This window comes from Mus caroli, unplaced genomic scaffold, assembly GCF_978045245.1.
Source record: "Mus caroli unplaced genomic scaffold, Mus_caroli_1 scaffold_8, whole genome shotgun sequence".
NCBI lineage: Eukaryota > Metazoa > Chordata > Mammalia > Rodentia > Muridae > Mus > Mus caroli.
The window spans coordinates 83,846,670-83,865,692 of record NW_028227263.1 but is presented as its reverse complement, the minus strand read 5'-3'; the positions used below and the strand labels follow the sequence as shown (position 1 = coordinate 83,865,692).

General features: G+C 42.5%; 1 protein-coding gene across 2 annotated transcripts in view; it reads right to left on the bottom strand.

The window, feature by feature from the left end:
- Window positions 1-19,023, bottom strand: part of Chrna7 (cholinergic receptor nicotinic alpha 7 subunit) — a 128,976-nt gene that overhangs the window by 42,693 nt on the left and 67,260 nt on the right. The window lies entirely within an intron of this gene.

Here is a 19,023-nt window from a genome sequence, read left to right as displayed (position 1 = left end):
CTCCTAATGGGCCAAGCATTCAAACACTTGAATCTTGGGGAGCCATTCCTATTCAAACACTACAAAACCCAAATCCGGAAGATAGGAAGAAATTAAAGATAGGAGCAGAAACTAATGAAGTAGAAACAAAGAAAGCAAAAGAAAGAATCAACTATCTAAGAGCTAGTTCTTTAAGAATATAAACAAAATCAATAGACCTTTAGCTCAGTTAACAACAACAAAAAGGACTCAAATGAACAGAATCACAACAGATGCCATATATATATTCAGAACATGAGCAGGCAATAATTTAAAACCTTATATTCTATTAAGTTTAAAAATGTAAGAAGTGGATACATTTAGAAATTCATCTAAATCACCAAGGTTGATGAAGAGGAGATCAACAACATAAACAGACTCATAGCAGATAAGGAGGCTAAACAGTAATAATGTTTCTGACAAAACAAACGAACAAAAACCCAGACCCAGATGGATCCACAGCAGAATTCTACCAGAATTCTGAAGAAAGTCTGCAATCCATGCTTCTTAAATTACCCCTTAAAAAAAGAGGAAGAAAGAAAGAGAGAGAGAGAGAGAGAAGAAGAAAGAGGAGGAGGAGGGGAGGGTGGGAGGGAGGGTGGGAGGGAGGGAGGGAGGGAGGGAGGGAGGGAGGAAGGAAGGAAGGAAGGAAGGAAGGAAGGAAGGAAGGAAGGAAGGAAGGAAGGAAGGAAAATAAAAAGAAGAGTGCATCCTGGGACAGGATCCTTACAATCTTCATCTGCGCCCCAGAACTAAGGGTGTCCCACAGCCCTCTATACCCAAATCCCTTTCAGAGAGCTGGTCTCCCAGGAGTGCTCTCACTCCTAAGGCATAGGTGAGATCACCACTTTCACTCCAATAACTGTCCAAAGAAGGATCCACCAGGAGCACACAGGGCACAGGAACAGCAGAAGATCTGGGGACAGCATCCTTCCTGTTTCCATCTGTGCCCCAGAGGTAAGGCTGTCCCACAGTTCTTCACACCCAAATCCTGCCAAGAGAATTGGTCTCCTCAGGAGTGCTGACACACCTAACATAACAGGCTCATGGGCCCACAAGACGGAAAAGCTCCAGTCAGAATCAGCAAGACCAATAACACCAGAGATAGCAAGATGGCAAGAGGAAAGTGCAGGACACTAAGCAACAGAAACCAAGGCTAATTAGCAGCATCAGAACCCAGTTCTCCCAACACAGTAAGTCCTGGATACCCCAATACACCGGAAAAGCAAGATTTGAACTTAAAAACCACATCTCATGATTATGATAGTGGACTTTAAAAAGGACATAAATAACTCACTTAAAGAAATACAGGCTCTTCCGGTCAGAAAAGCACCGGGGTAGCTAGGGCACAGGGTCGGCTGACACTCGCCAGCTACCCACAACACCCACCACAGGATCTTAAGACTTCTGGTGAGTGGAACACAGCTTCTGCTCCAATCCAATTGCGCGCGGGACCTGAGACTGCATTAGTTAGGGAAGCGGAAACCGGCCTGAGTAAGGCCACAGGCCTCATCTGGCCTGAACAGCACCTGTGTAGCTAGAGCGCAGGGTTGGCTGACACCCGCCAGCTACCAACGACCCCCGCCACAGGATTTTGAGACTGCTGGTGAGTGGAACACAGCTTCTGCTCCAGTCCAATCACACGGGACCTGAGACTGCTCTGGTTGGGGAGGCAGAAATCCGGCCTACGTAGGGCCACAAGCCTCTTCCGGTCAGAAAAGCACCAGGGTAGCTAGGGCACAGGGTCGGCTGACACTCGCCAGCTACCCACAACACCTGCCACAGAATCTTAAGACTTCTGGTGAGTGGAACACAGCTCCTGCTCCAATCCAATTGCCCGCAGGACCTGAGACTGCATTAGTTAGGGAAGCAGAAACCGGCCTGAGTAGGGCCACAGGCCTCATCCGGCTGGAACAGCACCAGTGTAGCTAGAGCACAGGGTAGGCTGACACCCGCCAGCTACCCACGACCCCCACCACAGGATTTTGATACTGCTGGTGAGTGGAACACAGCTTCTGCTCCAATCTTTAAACAGTGACAAGACAACAACTAACCCCAGAGATTACCAGATGGCGAAAGGTAAACGTAATAATCTTACTAACAGAAACCAAGACCACTCACCTTCATCAGAACCCAGCACTCCCACTTCGCCCAGTCCAGGGCACGCCAACACACCGGAAAAGCTAGACACGGATCTAAAAGCATATCTCCTGATGATGGTAGAGGACTTCAAGAAGGACTTTAATAACACACTTAAAGAAATACAGGAGAACACTGCTAAACAGGTAGAAGACATTAAAGAGGAAGCACAAAAATCCCTTAAAGAATTGCAGGAGAACACTGCTAAAGAGTTACAAATCCTTAAAGAAAAACAGGATTACCTAATCAAACAGGTAGAAGTCCTTAATGAAAAACAGGAAAACACATCCAAACAGATGAGGGAAATGAACAAAACCATACTAGACCTAAAAAGGGAAGTAGACACAATAAAGAAAACCCAAAATGAGGCAACACTGGAGATAGAAACCCTAGGAAAGAAATCTGGAACCATAGATACCAGCATCAGCAACAGAATACAAGAGATGGAAGAGAGAATCTCAGGTGCAGAAGATTCCATAGAGAACATCGGCCCAACAATCAAGGAAAATGTAAAATGCAAAAAGATCCTAACTGAAAGCATCCAAGAAATACAGGACACAATGAGAAGACCAAACCTACGGATAATAGGAGTGGATGAGAATGAAGATTTTCAACTCAAAGGACCAGCAAACATCTTCAACAAAATTATAGAAGAAAACTTCCCAAATCTAAAGAAAGAGATGCCCATGAACATACAAGAAGCCTACAGAACTCCAAATAGACTGGACCAGAAAAGAAATACCTCCCGACACATAATAATCAGAACAACAAATGCTCTAAATAAAGACAGAATACTAAAAGCAGTAAGGGAAAAAGACCAAGTAACATATAAAGGCAAGCCTATCAGAATTACACCAGATTTCTCACCAGAGACTATGAAAGCCAGAAGATCCTGGACGGATGTTATACAGACACTAAAAGAACAAATTCCAGCCCAGGCTACTATACCCAGCCAAACTCTCAATTAACATAGATGGAGAAACCAAAGTATTCCACGACAAAACCAAATTCACACATTATCTCTCCACGAATCCAGCCCTTCAAAGGATAATAACCGAAAAAAACCAATACAAGGACAGGAACCACGCCCTAGAAACAACAAGAAGGTAATCCCTCAACAAACCTAAAAGAAGACAGCCACAAGAACAGAATGCCAACTTTAACAACAAAAATAACAGGAAAAAACAATTACTTTTCCTTAATATCTCTTAATATCAATGGACTCAACTCCCCGATAAAAAGACATAGTCTAACAAACTGGCTACACAAACAAGACCCAACATTTTGCTGCTTACAGGAAACTCATCTCAGAGAAAAAGATAGACACTACCTCAGAATGAAAGGCTGGAAAACAATTTTCCAAGAGAATGGTATGAAGAAACAAGCTGGAGTAGCCATTCTAATATCTGATAAGATTGACTTCCAACCCAAAGTCATTAAAAAAGACAAGGAGGGACACTTCATACTCATCAAAGGTAAAATCCTCCAAGAGGAACTATCAATCCTGAATATCTATGCTCCAAATACAAAGGCAGCCACATTCATTAAAGAAACTTTAGTAAATCTCAAAGCACACATTGCACCTAATACAACAATAGTGGGAGACTTCAACACACCACTTTCACCAATGGACAGATCGTGGAAACAGAAACTAAACAGGGACACAGTGAAACTAACAGAAGTTATGAATCAAATGGATCTGGCAGATATCTACAGAACATTCTATCCTAAAACAAAAGGATATACCTTCTTCTCAGCACCTCATGGTACTTTCTCCAAAATTGACCACATAATTGGTCACAAAACAGGCCTCAACAGATACAAAAATATTGAAATTGTCCCATGCATCCTATCAGATCACCATGGACTAAGGCTGATCTTCAATACCAACATACATAATGGAAAGCCAACATTCACATGGAAACTGAACAACACTCTTCTCAATGATACCTTGGTCAAGGAAGGAATAAAGAAAGAAATTAAGGACTTTTTAGAGTTCAATGAAAATGAAGCCACAACATACCCAAACTTATGGGACGCAACGAAAGCATTTCTAAGAGGAAAACTCATAGCTCTGAGTGCCTCCAAAAGGAAACTAGAGAGAGCACACATTAGCAGCTTGACAACACACCTAAAAGCACTAGAACAAAAGGAAGCAAATTCACCCAAGAGGAGTAGACGGCAGGAAATAATCAAACTCAGGGGCAAAATCAACCAAGTGGAAACAAGAAGAACTATTCAAAGAATCAACCAATCAAGGAGCTGGTTCTTTGAGAAAATCAACAAGATAGATAAACCCTTAGCCAGACTCACTAGAGGGCACAGGGAAAGCATCCTAATTAACAAAATCAGAAATGAAAAAGGAGACATAACAACAGATCCTGAAGACATCCAAAACACCATCAGATCCTTCTACCAAAGGCTATACTCAACAAAACTGGAGAACCTGGATGAAATGGAGAAGTTCCTAGACAGACAGATACCAGGTACCAAAATTGAATCAAGATCAGGTTAATGATCTAAACAGCCCTATATCCCCCAAAGAAATAGAAGCAGTCATTAATAGTCTCCCAACTAAAAAAAGCCCAGGACCAGATGGGTTTAGTGCAGAGTTCTATCAGACCTTCAAAGAAGATCTAATCCCAGTTCTTCACAAACTATTCCACAAAATAGAAACAGAAGGTACTCTACCCAACTCATTCTATGAAGCCACAATTACTCTGATACCTAAACCACAAAAAGACCCAACAAAGATAGAAAACTTCAGACCAATAACCCTTATGAATATTGATGCAAAAATCCTCAATAAAGTTCTTGCTAACCGAATCCAAGAACACATCAAAACAATCATCTATCCTGACCAAGTAGGTTTCATCCCAGGGATGCAGGGATGGTTCAATATAAGGAAATCCATCAAAGTAATCCAGTATATAAACAAACTCAAAGACAAAAACCACATGGTCATCTCGTTAGATGCAGAAAAAGCATTTGACAAGATCCAACACCCATTCATGATAAAAGTCTTGGAAAGATCAGGAATTCAAGGCCCATACCTAAACATGATAAAAGCCATCTACAGCGAACCAGTAGCCAACATCAAAGTAAATGGTGAGAAGCTTGAAGCAATCCCTCTAAAATCAGGGACTAGACAAGGCTGTCCACTTTCTACATACCTATTCAACATTGTACTTGAAGTCCTAGCCAGAGCAATTCGACAACAAAAGGAGATCAAAGGGATACAAATTGGAAAAGATGAAGTCAAAATATCACTTTTTGCAGATGATATGATAGTATATATAAGTGACCCTAAAAATTCCACCAGAGAACTCCTAAGCCTGATAAACAGCTTCGATGAAGTAGCTGGATATAAAATTAACTCAAACAAATCAATGGCCTTTCTCTACACAAAGAATAAACAGGCTGAGAAAGAAATTAGGGAAACAACACCCTTCTCAATAGTCACAAATAATATAAAATATCTTGGCGTGACTCTAACTAAGGAAGTGAAAGATCTGTATAATAAAAACTTCAAGTCTCTGAAGAAAGAAATTATAGAAGATCTCAGAAGATGGAAAGATCTCCCATGCTCATGGATTGGCAGGATCAACATTGTAAAAATGCCTATCTTGCCAAAAGCAATCTACAGATTCAATGCAATCCCCATCAAAATTCCAACTCAATTCTTCAATGAATTAGAAAGTGCAATCTGCAAATTCATCTGGAATAACAAAAAACCTAGGATAGCAAAAACTCTTCTCAAGGATAAATGAACCTCTGGTGGAATCACCATGCCGGACCTAAAGCTCTACTACAGAGCAATTGTGATAAAAACTGCATGGTACTGGTATAGTGACAGACAAATAGACCAATGGAATAGAATTGAAGACCCAGAAAGGAACCCACACACCTACGGTCACTTGATCTTCGACAAGGGAGCTAAAAACATCCAGTGGAAGAAAGACAACATTTTCAACAAATGGTGCTGGCACAACTGGTTGTTAACATGTAGAAGAATGCGAATCGATCCATTCCTATCTCCTTGTACTAAGGTCAAGTCTAAGTGGATCAAGGAACTTCACATAAAACCAGAGACACTGAAACTTATAGAGGAGAAAGTGGGGAAAAGCCTTGAAGATATGGGCACAGGGGAAAAATTCCTGAATAGAACAGTAATGGCTTGTGCTATAAGATCGAGAATTGACAAGTGGGACCTAATGAAACTGCAAAGCTTCTGCAAGGTTAAAGACACCATCAATAAGACAAAAAAACCACCAACAGATTGGGAAAGGATCTTCACCTATCCTAAATCAGATAAGGGACTAATATACAATATATATAAAGAACTCAAAAGGTGGACTCCAGAAAGTCAAATAACCCCATTAAAAAATGGGGCTCAGAACTGAACAAAGAATTCTCACCTGAGGAATACCGAATGGCAGAGAAGCACCTGAAAAAATGTTCAACATCCTTAATCATCAGGGAAATGCAAATCAAAACAACCCTGAGATTCCACCTCACACAAGTCAGAATGGCTAAGATCAAAAATTCAGGTGACAGCAGATGCTGGCGAGGATGTGGAGAAAGAGGAACACTCCTCCATTGTTGGTGGGATTGCAAGCTTGTACAACCACTCTGGAAATCAGTTTGACGGTTCCTCAGAAAATTGGACATAGTACTACCAGAGGATCCAGCAATACCTCTCCTGGGCATATATCCAGAAGATGTCCCAACCGGTAAAAAGGACACATGCTCCACTATGTTCATAGCAGCCCTATTTATAATAGCCAGAAGCTGGAAAGAACCCAGATGTCCCTCAACAGAGGAATGGATACAGAAATTATGGTACATTTACACAATGGAGTACTACTCAGCTATTAAAAAGAATGAATTTATGAAATTCCTAGCCAAATGGATGGACCTGGAGGGCATCATCTTGAGTGAAGTAACACAATCACAAAAGAACTCACACAATATGTATTCACTGATAAGTGGATATTAACCCAAAACTTAGGATACCCAAGATATGAGATACAATTTGCTAAATGCATGAAACTCAAGAAGAATGAAGACCAAAGTGTGGACACTGTGCCCCTTCTTAGAATTGGGAACAAAACACCCAGGGAAGGAGTTAAGAGACAAAGTTCGTAGCTGTGATGAAAGGATGGACCATTTAGAGACTGCCGTATCCAGGGATCCATCCCATAAGCAGCTTCTAAACGCTGACACCATTGCATACACTAGCAAGATTTTGCTGAAAGGACCCAAATATAGCTGTCTCTTGTGAGACGATGCCGGGGCCTAGCAAACACAGGAGTGGATGTTCACAGTCAGCTATTGGATGTATCACAGGGCTCCCAATGGAGAAGCTAGAGAAAGTACCCAAGGAGCTAAAGGGATCTGCAACCCTATTGTTGGAACAACATGATGTACTAACCAGAACCCTGGAGCTCTTGTCTCTAGCTGCATATGTATCGAAAGATGGTCTAGTCGGCCATCAATGGAAAGAGAGGCCCATTGGACTTGCAAACTTTATATGCCCCAATATAGGGGAATGCCAGGGCCAAAAGAATGGGAATGGGTGGGTAGGGAAGTGGGGGGCGCTATGGGGGACTTTTGGGATAACATTGGAAATGTAATTGAGGAAAATATGTAATAAAAATATTAAAAATTAAAAAAAAAGAAATACAGGAGAGCACAGGTAAACAGGTAGAAGCTCTTAATGTGAAAACACAAAAATCCCTTAAAGACTTACAGGAAAACATAATCAAACAGGTGAAGGAATTGAACAAAACCATCCAGGATCTAAAAATGAAATAGAAACAATAAATCACAAAGGGAGACAATCGTGGAATTAGAAAACCTAGGAAAGACATCAGGAGTCAACAATAGAATACAAGAATCTCAGGCACAGAAGATACCATAGAAAACAGAGCTCCCTGGGACTAAACCACTAATCAAACAAAACACACAGAGGGACTCATGGCTCTAGCTGCATATGTAGAAGAGGATGGCCTAGTCAGTCATCAATGGGAGGAGAGACCCTTGGTCATATGAAGGTTCTATGCCTCAGCATAGGGGAATGCCTGGGCCAGGAAGCAGGAGTGGCTGGGTTGGGGAGCAGAGGGAGAGGGGAAAGGATAGGGGATTTTCTGAGGGGAAACTAGGAAAGGGAATTGTGAGGCATTGGGCTATGCACAGACAGGCTGGTCTCCAGTTGAGCTGAGATGCTGAACCCCAAGACCCAGTGGTAATTCATCTACATGGGACTGAAGGAGTTCTCTCATCTCCTGGAACTCTGGCTCCTGCCTAAGTTAGCACCCCCCAGACCCCCCACTAGAGAAGCATGGCTAAAAGTCAAGTAGGCAATGCCCCAAGCTTCTGACCTTCAGGCTAAACTCCTCCCCAGTTACCTAGCAACAGAAAAGATAGCAGCATACCATAAAAAGGGGTTGTTTGACCCCTCCTTGTTCTCTCACTCCTCTCACCTCTCTCCTCTCCTCTCACTCGCTTACTCTCTCTTTTTCTCTAGTCTTTCTTCTCTCTCTCTCTCTCTCTCTCTCTCTCTCTCTCTCTCTCTCTCTCTCTCTCTTTTATCTTCTCTCTTTCCCCCTGCCTTTCTATAATAAAGCTCTAAAACCATAGACAGTCTCTGCTCATCAAAGTCCGCTGTGCTCACTCACGCCTGTGTGGGAACCTCTCTTCCCTATGCCCTCTCTCTAACCCCGGGGGCCCCTTTTGGTTTCTGGAGCTGACCCTTATCCACCTCCCGTCGAGTGGGTCAGAGGCTTGGATGCCCACCTGGGGCTGAGTGGGAAGCGTCTGGCAGCCCTCCTGCATCCACGTCTCCAGAGCATAGGTGGAACTCTGGCTGGGCGTGGGCTATCCCTCCCCCCTTTTCCCAGGCCCCTTTTTAGTTCCCACAGGGAATAACATTTGAAATGTAAATAATGAAAATATCTAATAAAAAAGATTATAAACATAAAAAAAGAAAAGAAAACATTGACACAACAGTCAAAGAAAATGCAAAAGGCAAAAATCTCCTAACACAAAGCATCCAGAAAATCCAGGACACAATGAGAAGACCAAACCTAAGAATAACAGGCATAGAAGAGACTGAAGATTCTGTACTTAATGGGCTGGTAAAATATCTTCAACAAAATTATAGAAAACTTCCCTAACCTAAAGAAAGAGATGCCCATGAACATACAAGAAGCCTACAGAGAGAGCACTTGAAAGGTAGAGTCACTACTGAAACTAGTGTGGAAAGTTCTGAAAAGACTAAAAGTAGATTGACTGTACATCTGAGCTGTAGCCCTCCTTGGCATATGCTCAAAGGACTCAAAAATCCTACTCTAGATACACTCGCTCAGCCATGTCTGTTCACAATACCTAGGAAATGTAAAATGCCCAAGTGTGTGAAATGCACCCAGGACATATCAGCTTGCACTACCTCCAACGGTGCAGCTGAAGAGGAAACAGGTGGAGGAGCCTCTTTCCTCTGGAGCTGCAGCCCTGTGGCTCAAAGCTCCCTTTACCTTCCCTGTGGGTGATGGATGCATAGATTGCTTCTTGAGGAGCAGTGGAAATGTGTACATACTCCCACAAGCTGGCTCAGTGCAAAATTCAGCTGATCTTATCCTTTCCTATGCTACTCACCCCTCTTCTCTTAGGCAGCTCATGATGTAAAAACAAACAAACAAAAACAAACAAACAAACAAAATTTCCCATTGAGTTCCTAACATTTATTATATAGACTTCACAATCCCACTGCTGTGTCCAAAGATCACCTCAAAAAAGCTACACTTTTGGGCATGATAAGTTTTTGGGCTCTAGGGTACAGGGGCATAGAGAATATTCTGGCCTGATACCACTTCCAAGACAGCCTCATTTTGGTCATTAAGGGAGTGGCTTCCCCTCTGCTGGAAATTCTGCTCAAACTCTCACAGGGTACATGGAATTTTTCACCCTAAGTTCCACCACAGGGATGTTTCTGCAGTAGTTAATCTAGGGCTTGGGTTAAAAACAAGGCGGGCATTCAATACAGAGCAAAACTCATTTTGAAGTGACAGTTGTGGAAGTTCCACACCAGCTCAGGAATAGAGTAGATCCCCATCTCCAGACAGAGAAGCATGCTGAGATAGTCAAGAAGAGTGTGGAAATTTTATAGCAGCTCAGAAAGAGATAACACTCCTTTCCTAAAATGAGAGGAAAGCTAAGGCACTCAAAACTGTCTAGGGAAGATGCAGACATGCACACAGCTCAGAGGAAAGAGCACACTTTCTGCTTTTACTTACAATATTGACATGGTACATCAAAACCATACACATTTATATGGTAACAAGCACTATGTTATGCATGTATACACTATAGAATGTTAAAATCAGAGTAAGCATCATTATCATCATTGAAATGTACAGGCCTCTGCTTTTGCTTGAATATAAATACCCCCCCAAAAAAATCCCATTAGTTGGATTCTTTGTGGTATTACTGAGAGGAGATGGACATTTTTAAAAGGTGGGTCCTACTGTTTTATGTACTGTGACATGCACTAAAGAAGGACAGTGGGATCCCAGCATGTCGTGTTTCTCTCCATGTTATTACCATGATGTGTGTGGGCCACCATAAGCCCAATAGAATGACGCCCATTGGTCATGGACTGAAACCTCCAATCCCATGAGCCTAAATAAACCTGTTCTTTTTTTTTAAAAAAAAAAAAACTGTTTGGAGCTGTGATGAAAGGATGGACCATCTAGAGACTGCCATATCCAGGGATCCATCCCATAATCAGCTTCCAAACGCTGACACCATTGCATACACTAGCAAGATTTTGCTGAAAGGACCCAGATATAGCTCTCTCTTGTGAGACTATACCAGGGCCTAGCAAACACAGAAGTGGATGCTCACAGTCAGCTATTGGATGGATCACAGGGCTCCCAATGGAGAAGCTAGAGAAAGTACCCAAGGAGTTAAAGGGATCTGCAACCCTATAGGGGGAACAACATGATGAACTAACCAGTACCCTGGAGCTCTTGTCTCTAGCTGCATATTTATCGAAAGATGGCCTAGTCGGCCATCACTGGAAAGAGAGGCCCATTGGACTTGCAAACTTTATATGCCCCAATACAGGGGAATGCCAGGGCCAAAAGAATGGGAATGGGTAGGTAGGGAAGTGGTTGGAGGTATGGGGGACTTTTGGGACAGCATTGGAAATGTAATTGAGGAAAATACGTAATAAAAAAATATTAAAAAAAACTGTGTATACTTGTGTGTAATGGTTTGAATGAGAATGGCTTCTATAGTCTCCTGTATTTGAATTCTTGGTTCCCAGTTGGTGGATCTGTTTGAGAAGGATTAAGAGATGTGGCCTTGTTGGCACAGGTATGTTACTGGTGGCTGGCTTTGAAGTTTCATAAAAGCACTTACTCCCAGGTAGATCTCTCTTTCTACCTTGTGGTTCTATCTTAAGGTATGAATTCTCAGCTACTGCCCAAGCACCATGCCTGCTGGCCGTCTACCATGCATCCTGCCATGATGGTCATGGACTCTAACCCTATGCAACTGTAAACTTCAAATAAACTTTGTCTTCTATAAGTTGCTTTGGTCATGGCATCTTATTACAGCAATAGAAAAGTAACTAATTGCTACAATGACAAAAAAGCTAAACATACATTATTATAATCAATATTCTCCCTACTATGCAACTTGACTCATACAAATTTAAAACCCAGGAGTTCTAAACTTTACATCCACTAAAACATGCACTTTTAGATACTTTTTAGACAGGACCAGAGGCATGAACAGTAGTAAATCAGATGATATACTACCAAAGAGCTAGCTGTGTGACTGTAGGCAAAGGACCAATCATCTCCGTGTACAAGTTTCTGCCCTTGAGAAGTATGTATAAGCATGCCAACTTCATAGGCTAGGAAGGACAAAAAGCCCTCGTGCCAAGCAAGTGTCCAGAAGACTGGACTAGGCTCCAATGTGTTGAAGTGACAAGTCAAGACAACTTTGGCTCAGCAGACACCACTGGAACTTTTAAAGAAGGTGCAAAATATGGTAGGCAGTGCTAAGAGTCACATAGTGACAGGTACTGGTGGCATATACAGCAGCTTCCAGGCAATCTGAATTAGCTGGGCTCACAGGGGCATGTGGCAATGCCACTAACATGCCTCCTTCCTTTTTTCCAAGTTACTGAGAGAATCAAGAGAAGTAACATAGGCTCACTGCCATGAGCAGGGTATATGTACAGTGCAGAAGAACACAGAGCAGCCTCTGCACAAGGTCACCTGATGGCTACCAGTTGGCAGCAAGAGGGAAGGAAACTATGAAAAACCCCTTGTAAATTATTCAGAGCAAATGAGAGCTAAAACAGAAATTCCATACACAAGCTCAGCCAATCCCATTCCACTCACAGAGTCAGGCTCCCAACCCAGGGTCCTCATTCTCCATCCTGTTCCTAACACTCTCTAGTTGCTGATCCTACCACCCAATTCTTTTGGCCACGCAGGTCCCTTTTATTCCTGTAATAGATTCAGGGACATGTTCTTGTCTCAGGGTCATAAAAATAGATACATTTTTCTTTTTTTAAAAAAAAATGATGATACTTGCACAAATATAAATGGGACATTTGTCAAAGAGGACATTTGAGTCATTCATTGTCAAGTGAACAGCAAGGCATAGCAAACAATTCTGAGGTGCATCCAGAAAGGAGAAACATGCACAGCCATCCGGGAAGGCTCACTTGACCTGTGAAGAGAAAAAGTCACTCACCACACAGAATCCATATGCTTTCCCATGGACTACACTCATTTGCTTTGCTATCAGTTTTCCGGAGCCTCCAGAGTTGACAGTATTCAGACAGCAACAGGCACAGTCCATTGCAGAAGCAGATAGCCAGCTGGTTCTGGGAGCACTCCAAGAGTAATTATTAATAGATCCTGGGTATATCAGCCTCCTTTATGTGGGGCAAGTGGACTGTCCCACCAAACAGAAGAATTGGCTAGGTTGAGTAAGCCTAAATCCCAGGGAAATCTCAGAATTGAGAATGGTAGGCATGAGGCCAGCTCCCTGCCAAAGACCTGCTCTAGAACATGTAACTATGACACCATACTGAGAGAACCATGACAATCAGACACATAGCATAAAAACCTGGAGTTCTCTGTGGTAATGATGTATCTAGATAGGCCCTGAATGTTTAGCCAATGAGCTTTCCTTCTTGGGCATTCCTTCGCACAAAAGGTATTTAATCCCTGGTTCACCTTGAGTAAGATGCATGCATTCATATCCACCATCAGATAAAGCAGTTTGGACAAGCAAGGACCATCTATCTCCTTTATCAAGGATTGACATGGGGGTAGGGAGCAGAAGGTGTGAAGGCCTTCATTGTAAAGAGCCTCACCTAAATCTCCTGGAGAAGGCCTTCTCTCTTCCAGCCTCTATGTCCTCTCTGCATTTAGAACCAAATCAGATTCTATGCTGTCCTGAGATTCAGCCCCTTCTTGCCTGGTGCATACCTACAGACTCTTGTTCCCAACTTTCCAAGGTCCCCAGTGGCATCTGGGTACACAGGATGCAAGGAACCACACCCGGATCCCACCGTTTTTCACTGGGGGAAATGCGGGTGGGACCTGCATCATGGACTGTATTTTGCCTCCTGTGAGCAGCTTGCTGGCAGCACTGGGGCATCCCAGAGGCAAGGGAGAGATGCAGCCCAATACCTTTGTGTATCTCTCAGGAACAGTATGGACAGGCTTTTGCCCTACTGCTCTATCTTCCCTCTCCTTGACACCATAGGACACACTATTGCGAAAGTTTCCCTCCTGACTCTGACTCCAATCCAACTGTCCCCATCCCTGCTGCTTTTCTGGGAGCATCTACAGTTTGTCATATGCTCTCTACCTTTCTCTACAGGACAGGGACTTAATCTGGTTTGACAACACTGCATCCTCAGTTTATCACATAATGTGTAATGGCAGTGTGAGACCTCCATTCAATATTGGTTGAACGAGTCAACAAATGAAAAGCAAACAGTACCAGCCGCCAGGGAACACCATGATAGACCTTTTGGAAAATGAGCCTGGAGATTCAAATATAGATTGACTAGCTCCCTTCACCTCTATAAAAATATTCCACTGCTTCCTACCCACACAGTTTAGAAAGAGCACTATCCCCATTAGATGGGAATATTTGATAAGGCAGAAACTCCCAACACCATAATGCTAATCTTCCTTCTCAAAGTCCCAGTGGCAAAACAACGAGATTTCTCCTGCATCCCAGAACTATCCTGGTAACTACTGAGACATGCCCTTGGCCCTACCAGGGCCCACCCCTGACTCCAGGGCTTTGTTCACTAGTGGAGCCACCTCAGTTCTTTCCAAGTACCATGATTTCAGAGGTGTGAATTCTCATAACACTAAATGGTCACTTCCTGAGAACCCATTTCACTTATGAAACTATGTGGAACTTCTGTGAACACACTCTAGCCCATGATGGAACAGGCACCATCTATTAAGGTATAGACCTGGGCTTCCAGTTCTCTCTTACCTCTCTTGTACACGTTGCCTACCTGAGAACACCCAGCCTACTCTAAGAAGCCTATTCTAAGAAGCCTCCTTGCCGTTCACAATGCTTCACTCTGCTCCTGTGATCCCCACTGGAAGCTGAGTTTGTGTCTATAATAATGCTGGGTGGTGTGGGGTGGACCTTTAGGACAGAGTTGGAAAAAGCACATTGACAACTGTATTTCCTTCATCCAAGGTCTTGACAGCTGCCTCTCCAGAGGCATTCCAGTCCATGTACTGGGGCAAGTTGTTAATAGGTTCAAAAGAGCTAGTAGCTTTGTACAAACCCTAGGTCTAGGTTTCTCAGAGCAATGTGAGATAGGCCCATGACATTTCCTAGTGGGCACAGCCCAGCTGCCACACTGATGCTTGCTTTCTCCACCCTTTCCCATCACGCTGGCCTAGGACTGCCTAGGACTTCTTGGCATTACTTCCCTAATGAACCACATGCACTGATGTTCCAATCTTGAGTTAATTCTAGAAGGATAGGAGACTCTTCACAGGGGGAAACATTCTGTCCCAATAATGTAATCTGTTAGCACTATGAGATACCATAACAGGCTGGAGCACACAGTCATATCTATATGTTTGCCATCAACTAAGGGGTCCCAGGGACATGGGAAGAAAGATATTTTCCTACAGATGTGCAAACATAGTGTCTCACAGTCTCTGAAAGAGATATCTGACCACAAGTGCTGCTAAAATCAGAGCTATCAAACACATCTTTAAATATAGTCATTAAAAATTTCCATTACTAAAATTTTCTCTTACTAGGCAATTACAGAAAGAAGATTCCTAGGAAAGCCAAGACATTTGCTTGCAGTTACAGGGCCCACTTCTATGTTACAATGCATAATTCCCTTTTGGGAAATGACTACTGACACCAGAAAGGCATTTAATGCCATCCAAAAAGGGGAAACCGTGACAAGGTATCTGTAATTGTCTAGCTCATTTTGAGATAGATTGTATTCAGAAAAATCCTTGCGTTGACGGCCCTAAGTGAAACAGAATAAAGTGAAGGAGAAACTACTAGAATCAGCATCAAGCAGAGTCTTATTAATGCCCATCCTCTCCTCACAGTAATCCAGCTGGCTGGCACCACATCGCTGGTTCCCCATCTATCAAGAAAACGTATCAGCCCATTCTAGAAATGGCGCAGAGATATCTGTTTTTACAGTGAGCCAGCCTCTTAAATCATGGAAAAAATGCATTAGATCTCAAAACCATAGTGTTATACACATGGACTCAGACACCAAACTGGAACAAGAAATTCTCTATGGTTGCAAGACATCTCCAGATGCCCTAACATTATCTCCAAGAATGATGACATCTTAACCTCTTTCTTTGGGAACAGACCCAACACCTTTATCCATCTGTGGATGGACCACAGTATATCTATGGGCTGAGCATAGTATTCTGATTGCCTGAAACAGACAGAAAATATTAAGCTTGACGTCCTCAAAATCACCTAGTATAGAATACTTAAAGTAAGAATTTTCAGAAGACAAGCCTGTGCTTGCTACCTCTGATGTTGAATTTTGACTCATTCAGTTGTTTACTGAGTTGCTAATGTGATTTCTTTCCTTTATTTCATTTATCTTTTGCCCTCCTTTTCTACATTATATGTATGTATGTATGTATATATGTATGTATGTGTACATATGTATGTATGTATATGTATTGAGAGTGACATACATGCTACATTACGTATGTGAAGCTAAAAGGACAATTTGTAGAGAACAGTCAAGGGAAGTGAAATCAGTCTGGTTCTCTTGAGTATGCAGGAAGGGGAGGCAGAGAGTTAACTCAGGGGAATACCCATAACACACCAAAAGAGGAAAAAGGGTAAAACTCTACACGTTTGAAGATTTATGGACAAAAGGACAAGAATGGACTGAGCTACTGTCTACTCTGAACAATAGAATGGAGTGAGTGGCTGCTATGGGAGTTCTGTGTTCAGTCTTAGATGCAGAGCAGCCCCCACACCACTTACTTCTTCTTAAAATACCCCTAGCCATCAAACTGGAGAAAAGGACTGAAGAATAAAGCCAAGGTGGTGTGGTCCTTAGCCATGGCTGCCATCCCTGCTAACAGCCCAGGCTAGTAGTGTGTGTCCTTCAGCCCCAGTAACTGTGGTATTCCAATGCCACATGTAGCAGACATGTAAGCAGATTGGTCTGGTCAGGCCAAAGCATCACAAAGAATAATAATGTAAGAGTCTGTGATTTTTAATCCACTCAGTTTGAGGTAGTTTGTTTTGTAGCAATAGAAAAAAAAATGACACAAATTGTCTATGTCTGGCTTAAATAAAAGCCTCTATAAAGTTCAAATTTTACATTCTGGGTATAAAAGACAGCTAGCAGCTGATTTATCACAGAACTTGTATGTGAAAATAGTTACTCTGAACAATAGAATGCATTAGTTACTTTTCTGATAGACTGCACAAAAGACCTGAAACAACTTAAGGAAGGAGCTATTTCTTTTGGCTCATTGTCTCAGAAGGTTTACTTCATGGCTGTTTGGGCCCAAAAGAGTGAACAGAACTTCTGGTTTCCAGAGCTTCTGGTAGAAGACAGATGTTCATGTTACAGGGTACCAGAAATCAAAGGCAGAGGGCAGAAAGTGATGAGAGCATATGCTGAAGGGCCCCCTCCCAGTGGATTTCAGATTCCAACAATAACACTGGTTGCTTAGAACAACCAAGGGAAACATTGAGGTGGCCCCTATGAGCTCCACAAGGGACAGTGTCGATGTGATCAACAGGCACATGGAGAAGACGACAGGAAAGCTGCTCAAGGGTAGCTGTAAGCAGGGTTCTAGACTATGGTTTGTATTCTGTAGGGGACACATTCCTAGAGCCTGGTACCGTATGCCAGGTGGAAGTTGTTCTATCCACGATCCTTGAAATCAATTATATAGGCTAATTAGTAACTCTCAATTAGCCAGAAGTTTGAGATCATCAAACACTTCATGCTTTAGAGTTAACAGTCTTACATACAGCCATAAAACCATCCCTCATTGCCTCATTATTGAAATTCTACTACATTAAAACACAGTCATACTTTCAGATAAAACTCATCAGGAACTATGAAACACAATTTTAATTGATAGGTGACATCGAGTTCCTCCCACAAATAAATACACAACTACCACTGAATGTTAGGGCTGAATGCCTCCCCTTTGCTGAGGACGCCACTAGGTATGCTTCATGCACTACAGAAACTTCCTTACAAACCTAAATTGTTTCTCCACACATTTTTACATTTAAATTCTAAACCCTGGTACGTGAAAATGTGACTGTATTTAGAGACAGGCCCAGAAGAGAGTCAATTAAAGAGTTAGGTATGGTGTTGCATACTTGGAAGCCCAGCACTTAAAAAGTAGAAGCAAGAAGGTCAAGGGTTCCTGGCTATCTTTTACTATATATCAAGAGCCCAACACACACACATGCATAGTATTTAAAGTTAAGAAGGTCACTAGACTAGTGTTCTAGCAAGACATTAGGATATCAGATAGCACAGGAGACAATGTACAGACATAGTGAGAAGGCTGATACTTACAATCCAGGTAGAAAGATACAGAAGCCAAGCCTGGCTACACCTACAGCTCATTCATCTATCCTCCAAAATCATGAGCACACAAATGTCTGCTGTTTAAGACAGTGGTCAGTGATGCTGTTCTACAGCAGACCCAGGATATCAGTGCAGTCTCCAGGAAATGGATGACCCAAAGTTCAGTTGTTTCAACCATTCAGCGATGGACGAGTCATTCTGACCTTGGACATCCCAGGAGCTCAGTTACCTGCACTTCCTTTAAGAAGCTGACAGTGGTAGCAAATGAAAAGGTGCTTTTCTCCTAGATGCACATTCAGCCATCCAAGGGAAAGGCAGAAAGAAATTAAATGTGAATACAAGAAAGTGAACTGCCCAGGGTTTGGAAGTAACAAGTGAAACAAATCAGCTGCCCTAGATGTTCTCTGAGGGGTCACTGAGCAGTGGTGGACAGTCACAGTACTCTGAGTCAGGAAAACCTGGTCCAAAGACAGGAGCGAAGAAACAATGATCTTCCAGGACCTTCCCCTTTGCATGACATCATACTGGTCATTCTGTTTAGGATAGAGATGTTCGTAGCTCCCTTACTAATTCTACATGGCCATGACAAGGAATTTGCTACTTTTAGAATTTAAACCTGCCTAAAACGTACCTCTTTTTGGCCTCTTGTCTGCAAATCACATATTCTTGAATTAGAAATGAATCCCTTTATTTTTTTGCCTCTAATATAAAAACATAGCTGTCATCCATAT